Raw genomic sequence first — 10,425 nt, 5'->3', positions numbered from 1 at the left:
GATGGCTTATAAAGCCCTTTTGTTTACTGTTACGGTATTAAGTGCAGGACTTTGAAAAGTGCTCTGCTCCCTTTGCCCAGCCATTTTCAAGGATTTTGTAAGTATCCTGCTAGAGGTGAGTTTTAAGGCAAGATCTGAAGGATGACTATGTAGTGGCTTTGCAGACTTTTACAGGGAGTTCCTCCAATGCATAAGGGGCAGCAGGGGAATAAGCACAGATGTGTTTGAGGGTAACATGGAAATGATAGCCTGTAAAGGCTGTCATCTGTAATAACTTAATACCATGAAGGGCCTAAATAGCAGCGATAAGAAGATTGTGTTGGATAAGAAAAAGTGGGGCAAGTGGTTGGATGAAAAAGGTGACAAGGGGTGACATGATTGGAGTGATCAAGACAGGAAGATGACTTTGGCAATTGCTTTTTGAATGGACTTAAGGAGGACAAGATGCCATTCTGATTTGGTGGTGCTATACACACACTTTGTTTAGGTGTAAATGACTGCATGAGAGTCAAGGCTGCGGAGAATCAGGCTTGTTGTCTGTTGGAGTTCCTACTTTTCCCCAAAATGAAGCAAGCTGCTAGAACAGCACAGTTTTAATGGAGTCCCTTCTCTTCAGTTGAAAGCTTTTCTATTAGGATGTAATTAAACACCAAAACAGAAACTTGCATACCCTGTGAGTAATAAGCCAGTGAGTTAAAATCCCAGCCCAACCGCACAAGATTGCTTCCTTACTCACAATAGTCCCTGATTTCCCTTCCCTTCTAAATTCTCCAGAGCAGTGGGCAGGTCCCTTCCCTAGTGGGCAGGGCCTAGCCTCACCAGCAGAGTGAACTCCAGTGCTCAGTCTCTGCTTTTTGTGAACAAGTACCAGGGGATTCCCCTATCCTTGCACTATGTGGGATTTACCTGTAATAATGGACATCCTCTTTCTATGAACAGAGACCTAGTGGAGGGATGAGGGATGTCATCACAAACACCACCCAAGGAGCATGGTGATTCCCTTGGTGTCTGTCTAAAAAAGGTATGGCCTCCCCATCCCTCCTTGTAGCTTTAAAGAATGGCTTGCTAGAGCTCTCTTACTACGGTCCTGAGGATGTGTTCACAATGAGTGGAAGGGATAGATGGAGTGGAGTGGAGGTGGGTGTGGAATGAGCAGGTGCAAATTGCATGAGTACTGGATTGTATGAAATGAATGTGTGAAGTGAGGTGTAGGTCAGTGTAAACACATGCAAATTTATGCAGATTCATACAAATTAAAATGTATTTTTAATTTTCGAACATTGGTAGGTATGTACATACATTACTTGACACTGGGCCCTGTCATATTTTGGGGCAGCCCTGGCCCTGTGAGTATAGCCCTGTGTGGATACAAAATTTGTATCTGCATCTGATCCGCAATCTGCAAAAATGACCTGTGGATGCAGATACCCGCGGATATAAAGCGGGTATCCGCAGATTTGCAAGGCTCTATCTGTGAGGTCTCCCATACCTATCGGCAGAATCACCCCAGTATTGCCAACCCCAAGCATTAAATCATGAATCAGCCCCTCTCACTCTGCCAAAGATTGGTTCAAGGGCTGGAAGGACGGTTCCTTGCAAGTCCTTTCCCCTTAAGCATCAGTGCAAGGCCAGGCAGAAATTAGTCATAGAAAACAAATTTTAAATTCATATTTGCAAGGATTCACACCAGAAATCTCAATCATATGTTTATCCAGTCAGGGAATAGAAATATGCCATGCTATATACATGCTGTTAAAACAATTAATGTTTTCAATTGTGACTATTAAATGCTTGAAACAATACTTGCAGCAAGCAGTTTGCAGACAATCCATGGACTGAAATATGTCCATATCAAATATTAAATAATTTCAAACAATGTACTGAAATCACCATCTCTTTGAATGTACTTCAGAAATAGGAAAAGGGGGCTAAATTTCTTCAAGAAATTGTACTGCCATCAGCATATCTTCTACACCCACTTTCCTCTGTGTCTCCCTCCTGTTCTCCGTAATCTCCTCCTTGCCCCATCAGTCCCTTTTCACTCCCACTCTTCAGCCCACTTTCCTAACCACATATCATATGGGTGGCCATCTTCCTTGAGACAACCTGACTTTAATACCGCTGGACAGCATAAAGTGTGGCATTCATCTTTATTAGGGGCAGGTTCACTGCCACCTGAATGCTGTAGGAAAGGTGTAGCCATCTTGACCCAGGGTAGCTTGTGGTTTCAGTCCCATTGAAAGTAATGGGAAATGGCAGCCATGTAGAATAAGGGCAAAAGTTTCTGCCAGAAATCAGGAGATAATGAGTAACTATAAGAAACCCAACAAATAACACAAGATTCATGGTAACACTTTGAGAGTTTAGCTGAATTCCACACATGCTTGCAAGAAGGCAAATCCCTTGAATTCACTGAGCATTTATTTTGGCAGGGAAGACTTCAATTAAGATTCTCTGTAATGTTCATAGCATGCATCCGATGAAGTGAGCTAATGAAAGCTTATGCTCTAATAAATTTGTTAGTCTCTAGGGTGCCACAAGTACTCCTTTTCTTTTTATAACCTCATAAGAATCCTTTATTGAAGCAGGGGAGGGGGAGATGAGATGACCTGCAATGCTCACCCTTCAGCCAATACTGCCACTCAGACATGCTGAATTTAGACCTATGTGTGACATTCAGTTTCAGCAAAGAGAGGGTTCTATTCCCCCTTCCTCTGCCCCCAAGTTTCAGTTTTATAGTGGGTCACTTTTTCCAAAGGGGGTGATCAGCTTCAAGCAGTTTTTTTCCCCTGAGGGATAGGGCTCTGCCACAGCTCTGGTACCCCTTTTCTCAGGGGTTGGTTCAGCCTAATGTTGCAGAGGTGTCCCTTCTTCATGGGTAGGGTTCAACCTTGCATCTGACAATTTCTTTTTGCGTAAGAGCATAGCTCAGCTTTGAGTCAAGAGGACCCATTCCCTCAGGGGAACTGAACTGTAGCTCATGAAAGCTTATGCTCAGATAAATTTGTTAGTCTCTAAGGTGCTACAAGTCCTTCTTTTCTCTTTGCATATATCCTCATGTGAGGGTTCCTTTCCCTCAGATGTTTGGATCGTTCTACCACAGAATGTTACACCAAGTGTTTTAAATCATAACTCATGGCTTTTTTTACTTTAATAGGATTCAGAAAGATTCAGTTTGGAATGCAAATTAATATCTCTATTTCTGTTTTCACACACTCAGAATTAACACCATTGAGTTCCCAGGTACTTCTGTATCCTTCGTACCTGGGACTGGGATTAAACTATCAGTTGGACATGCTTCACAGAGCATCAGTGCAAACCAGTGAATAGAAACCTGGCTATTGTAAGTATAATACTGTGTACCCCAGAAACAGTCTTTTGGAAAGAGAATTAAAATGGAAAATATACAGTGTAGTTACTACTTGAACTCTTTTGATGCATAAGGAGGTCATATGTTTTTTATCAGTTTACACCAAGTTGAGACAGTCCCTTCCTGTGCAACCTTAATTCGACCCTGTTGTGCATATGCTGATACTGTCTTTAAGTACATGACTGAATATTATTTTTTCCGTATTATTTTTGCATCTGTGTTTTAATGTAGATTTGTTGTAATTTTCTAACTTTAAAATAAAATGGAATTTCTATTGTTTTTGTTTATCCTATGGAACCATATTGACCCCAGCTTAGGTCATCAGCAGCGTCTGGACCTTTAGATCCACAGCACAGATCTCTAACTCTAACTGGTGCAGTAAGTAGGCTATTATCCTTGCTATCCACCAGGCACTAAACGTGGATGAGACCCACACTTTGCCAGTGAGTTCCACAGCTATTTCCTGACAGCAGAAGAAAACAGGGACTCATTCCTCCTCGGTTCATTTCAAGATTCTGAAGGGGAATGTACTCCAGTGGTTATAGAACCCTATGCCCCATTCCCCCAGACTTTCTCCGTCCCCTCTTCTCCTATCTGCCCCTTGGCTATAAAGAAGAATTTACTGAATTCAGTAGGATAGATAATTATCTTCTCTCAAGTACTTAAAATGTTTCCTTCAATTGCAGTCCTATAGCTCTTGTGGCAGTGTTATCACAGATCTGAGAGTTGTGAAAGGTTTGTAATTGGAATTAACTAGAAAATGGATCAGAAAGTCATTGTGAAATTGTGGCATTTAGTAACCTTGCTAAATCCCAGCATAATTCTAAAACTCATGCCCAGGCAACAAGTGTGTGAAATCAGCTTCTTTACAGAAGCCACCACTATAATCTACTTTAATCATTACATAATGGGGGGAGAGGGAGTTTTCTTCATCTTGATGAAAGAATCAGAGTCTCTTTGAACTTGTTTCAGAGTAACAGCCGTGTTAGTCTGTATTCGCAAAAAGAAAAGGAGGACTTGTGGCACCTTAGAGACTAACCAATTTATTAGAGCATAAGCTTTCGTGAGCTACAGCTCACTTCCTCAGATGAGCTTCCATCTGAGGAAGTGAGCTGTAGCTCACGAAAGCTTATGCTCTAATAAATTGGTTAGTCTCTAAGGTGCCACAAGTCCTCCTTTTCTTTCTTTGAACTTGGCAAATCAGTAGTTTCTTGGGTGTTCCCTAAAAGTAGATCTTTCAACTGACTTTGTTATTATCTGTGCAGCACAGACTTTGGAGGAGCTACAGTGTCCATTTCAGAAATGTTTATCACAGTAATCTTCAGAATCTCACGGGATAACACAAGCTGCCTGTCAATGTTGCTTCACAGCTGCCAGATAAGCATTAGTGGTATTAAACTCAACTTGAATGGAGGAACTAAGTATGTGCAAGAGATTTTCTACAGTCACTCATTCTAGTGAAAAGTTAGCAGAGTCAATGGTGCAAGGTCCTCTTGTCAAAATTAGGCACCCAAATGCTTGTTTTAGGAGTCCAAATGCAGGACATAAGTTCTTAACCTAGGCAGCAGAGTTTGGAATTAGATTTTTCAGAGAAATGTTTGAAAACACAATCTTCTTTTCAGGGTATGCAACATGTCTGGTTTGTTCCTACTATCGTTTGTAAACTCTCTCTTTTGTTTCAGAGTAACAGCCGTGTTAGTCTGTATTCGCAAAAAGAAAAGGAGTAGTCTCTAAGGTGCCACAAGTACTCCTTTTCTATCTTTTGTGTACATATGCACAAACCCTGAATTAGGCAAACAAACTATATGAATATGGGTTTTGTGAATGTAACTCCTTTGATTTTGTGTGTGTTAGTGTGCAAATGATTTGTTCATGCAAAGTTGCATGCACACAGTTGGAGTCCAAGTTGGGGCTCCTTTGAAAATATAACCCACAACATCTGACAAGATCAATCAGCTTATTTTTTCATGGAACAAACAATGTTTGAATGAAGTTCACACCTAGGAATTTAAAAATTGATAAGTCCAAAGCAAACAGAAATTAGTGGTCACAGTTTCAATGGTTTGGTATATGTTGGAGCTTTTTTTTTTAGACAGTGAGAGAGAGAATGTCGATGAGTGAGCAATCCCTACAGCTATTTCAACATCAGGATTCCTTACTTTCCAAATAGACTACTAATTCTCACCCTTAGGTAAGACTAGTACTGTAATATGTCTGAGATTCATGAGCAGAAATAATCAACTGCCCAGTCATCTTACTCCATGATAGTGTTTTTCACTTCTGCATCGTTTTAGCCTATACAGCATTGAAATTATCTTCATTCAAAAGGTGGCCTTGCAGTTTTCAGATTTCATGCAAGTCCATTATACACTGGGATACTATCCTACTACAGGTTATTAGGGTAGCCTCAAGCCTAGATATTAGATTTCATGTAGCTCTAATTTAGCCATGCATATATTGAAATAAATATATAATTAATATATAATATATAAATAATATATAACAATTAATAATTGTTCTAATAACTGAAACAATGGTAAAGTCCTTTCTGTTCTTTTCCTATTTCTCAAGCTGGTTGTATAATCTCTTTACTGCTTACCTGGAGAAACCCATCAGTACCATCTTAGAAAGAAATGTAAGTCTTTAAAGATCGTTTCAGAGGAGGGGTGTAAAGAATACCAGAAATTGCATTACCCCCGAGGCCACAGCCTTGAACTTGGTTGAGGAGTAACCTGACAAAATATAACTTTAGTCTGATTAACCCTGTATCACTTTTCTTGCCTGGCACTAGCTCCCATGGCTCTTCTTTGACATGATGTAAAAGTTCAGTACCCGTGACAGTTGTAATGACACTTACCAATATGGTTTGTATGTCATACTCAGTTATTTTTTGAACAAATGGCATTGTCACAAATCTGTGACCATCTATTATTTATATTATTGTAGCGCCTACGAGACCTAGTCACAGATCAGGACCCCTTTGTGCTGTGTGCTGTACAAACAAAGAACAAAAAGACGGTCCCTGTCCAAAAGAGCTTACAATCTAAGTACCTAGAGACTTCACAGTTGACTCCTAAACTGCATACATGGAGCCTGAAGGAAAGAACATAGACTCAGACATTCCAGAAAGAAAGTTCTCTACAACTAGTAGTACAGGAAAAGTACTCTGTGATTTTTCGGCAGTATTGAACTTTACATTATGCTGTTTGGGAGCCTGACGTTAGGGAGAGAATCACAACTGCTGGAGCCGGCATGACTCAGAAAGAGAGGGAAGGGTTCAGATACACACTAGCCAGTATGTTAGTGTCCTCTGCATGTTCTCATACAGTTGTGCCTGAACATCAAACATAAAATCCAGACGATGGATGCAGAGCTTAGAACCCTTAAGGGTGAGTCTCCAACACTTCTTTTCTTTCCATTTCTATTTTTGTGCTATTCAGTTTGTAGCCTTTTCGTCGGATGCTGCCCGCGATGCTGTTTAATTGAATGTGTTCAAAAATTACCCCAACACAGACAAATGTCAGTTGTGGGAGTGTGAGCGGTGAAAAAATATCTGAGGGATTCAAGGACTAATCCATTCCCCCCACAACCTCCGAATTAGAATGTTCATATTTCATCTAAAAAGAAAAGGAGTACTTGTGGCACCTTAGAGACTAACCAATTTATTTGAGCATGAGCTTTCGTGAGCTACAGCTCACTTCATTCTTCTGGCACATCTGCATCTTTCCCACAAAGGCACATGTATACGTAGCCAGACCAACAGCCACGTGGACTGGCTCAGTCATCAGTAACTGATGTAGGAGAAAGGAAGCTTAACTTATTAATTTATAATCAAATGTGAGTGTAGTGGTTCCACAAGTGGACCAGTCTGCAGCCTGGTCCAAGAGAAAGATAACAAAATTATGTTCGCAACATTGGCACTTGCAGCCTGGAAAGTGGACGTCCTGTCCTGCAAATCCTTGTTCAGCATGAAGCAGGGACCACAAGATTATTGCTCTCCATCGCAGTTATGAATGAAGAGTACATATGGGCACAAGTTAGGTTAAGCATGAGTCATAGTCCTCCATGCAGAGAGGTGGTAGATCTCAAGCCCCTCATTGGCCTGCTTTCTTACTTACAAGAAAGCAGGGTAAAAGAAGCAATGTTTGGATAGAAAGTAGGCATATCTAAGCAAACACAGGCTAAGTACAATTCTTAGCATGCAGACAAGGCATTTAGCTATATGCTCCCTTCTTTGGCTATGCTGTGTGTACTAGGCAAGAATAACTTGGTGGCCACACAGCAGTGGTCTCATTACTGCAGAATCGGGTTCTCCCATGCTCCCCATTCTGCTCATCGCTCTTTAGCTTGTGCTTGTATGACCCACACCACACACTTGCACTGAGCAGGATCCATCTCTTTATCTTAGCCCTTCTGAAAATATGTCCCTCACTCATCTACTTACTGGAACTGCAAAATGCAAAACTGAAACGCTCACTGAAAACCAACCCAATAGAGCAACTTCTTCATCTGTAAAGGCCTGAATTGGCAAGGTGCTGAGCACTCACAACTATCATTAAGATCTCTGGGAGTCAAAGACCATATCTTTTGGGATGTGCCCAGCATCCTGAAGGATTAATCCCTAAAATGCACCCCCAGGTGTAGTCACCACATATCGGAATCTATGCTCTGTCTATGAACACACAATGTCCATGGGAATTGTGGCAGACATGGAAGAGAACAGATCCTGAGTCCAGTAGTTAACTGTCTAATATACTGAAGATAGATCTAAACCACTTTTCATAATTTAGGGGGAAAATATCCCCAAACTCACATTGTCTGATAATATGCTATCTGCAATTGTGAATAACATCCCCATGTCTTCAGCACTGATTGACAGCTTCATAAATGCTAATGTTGTCTTTTTAAAATATGAAGTAGCAGCACTGGTAATATTGAAGGAGCATTTAGAGTCCTCAAGCATGGATTAGAGCCCCATTGTGCTAGGTGCTGTACCAACCCACATGCCAGAGACAGTCCCTATCCTTAGTTCTGATGTTTTGAAACAGTAATTTTCTTTATTTTAGATCAAATTTTAGTGTCCCATAATAACAGGATTGTGGGGAAAGTGGTCAACTAAGGGCTGGTGGGACAAGTGGAGCATTAGGTCTGAATCAGTATTGAATAATGGAGTTTGCAAAAGAAGCATCTTGGGTTCTTAACTACAAACTTCTGTTCTGATTTTTTTCTCCCTACTTCCTTTGAACATCTTTGAATTTTTCTTCTCTGAGAAAAGAAAAGGAGTACTTGTGGCACCTTAGAGACTAACCAATTTATTTGAGCATGAGCTTTCGTGAGCTACAGCTCACTTCATCAGATGCATGCTGTGGAAACTGCAGCAGACTTTATATATACACAGAGAATATGAAAAAATACCTCCTCCCACCCCATTGTCCAGCTGGTAATAGCTTATCTAAAGTGATCATCAGGTGGGCCATTTCCAGCACAAATCCAGGTTTTCTCACCCTCCACCCCCCCACACACAAATTCACTCTCCTGCTGGTGATAGCCCATCCAAAGTGACAACTCTTTACACAATGTGCATGATAATAAAGTTGGGCCATTTCCTGCACAAATCCAGGTTCTCTCACCCCCTCACCCCCCTCCCAAAAACCACACACACAAACTCACTATCCTGCTGGTAATAGCTCATCCAAAGTGACCATTCTCCCTACAATGTGCATAATTAAGGTGGGCCATTTCCAGCACAAATCCAGGTTTTCTCACATCCCCCCCAACCCCATACACACACACAAACTCACTCTCCTGCTGGTAATAGCTCATCCAAACTGACCACTCTCCAAGTTTAAATCCAAGTTAAACCAGAACATCGGGGGGGGGGGGTAGGAAAAAACAAGAGGAAATAGGCTACCTTGCATAATGACTTAGCCACTCCCAGTCTCTATTTAAGCCTAAATTAATAGTATCCAATTTGCAAATGAATTCCAATTCAGCAGTTTCTCGCTGGAGTCTGGATTTGAAGTTTTTTTGTTTTAAGATAGCGACCTTCATGTCTGTGATTGCGTGACCAGAGAGATTGAAGTGTTCTCCGACTGGTTTATGAATGTTATAATTCTTGACATCTGATCTGTGTCCATTTATTCTTTTACGTAGAGACTGTCCAGCACTCCCAGCTACCTTCGAGACACGACTGACTTCCTAAGGAAACTTCAATCCATCGGTGATCTTCCTGATAACACCATCCTGGCCACTATGGATGTAGAAGCCCTCTACACCAACATTCCACACAAAGATGGACTGCAAGCCGTCAGGAACACTATCCCCGATAATGTCACGGCTAACCTGGTGGCTGAACTTTGTGACTTTGTCCTTACCCATAACTATTTCACATTTGGGGACAATGTATACCTTCAGATCAGCGGCACTGCTATGGGTACCCGCATGGCCCCACAGTATGCCAACATTTTTATGGCTGATTTAGAACAACGCTTCCTCAGCTCTCGTCCCCTAAAGCCCCTACTCTACTTGCGCTATATTGATGACATCTTCATCATCTGGACCCATGGAAAAGAAGCCCTTGAGGAATTCCACCATGATTTCAACAATTTCCATCCCACCACCAACCTCAGCCTGGTACAGTCCACACAAGAGATCCACTTCCTGGACACTACAGTGCTAATAAACAATGGTCACATAAACACCACCCTATACCGGAAACCTACTGACCGCTATTCCTACCTGCATGCCTCCAGCTTTCACCCTGACCACACCACACGATCCATCGTCTACAGGCAAGCTCTGCGATACAACCGCATTTGCTCCAACCCCTCAGACAGAGACAAACACCTACAAGATCTCTATCAAGCTTTCTTACAACTACAATACCCACCTGCAGAAGTAAAGAAACAGATTGATAGAGCCAGAAGAGTTCCCAGAAGTTACCTACTACAGGACAGGCCTAACAAAGAAAATAACAGAACGCCACTAGCCGTCACCTTCAGCCCCCAACTAAAACCCCTCCAACGCATTATTAAGGATCTACAACCTATCCTAAA

This window comes from Lepidochelys olivacea, assembly GCF_965140295.1.
Source record: "Lepidochelys olivacea isolate rLepOli2 genome assembly, chromosome: 1".
In the NCBI taxonomy this organism is placed as follows: Eukaryota; Metazoa; Chordata; order Testudines; family Cheloniidae; genus Lepidochelys; species Lepidochelys olivacea.
Note: the sequence above shows the minus strand (reverse complement) of the source record.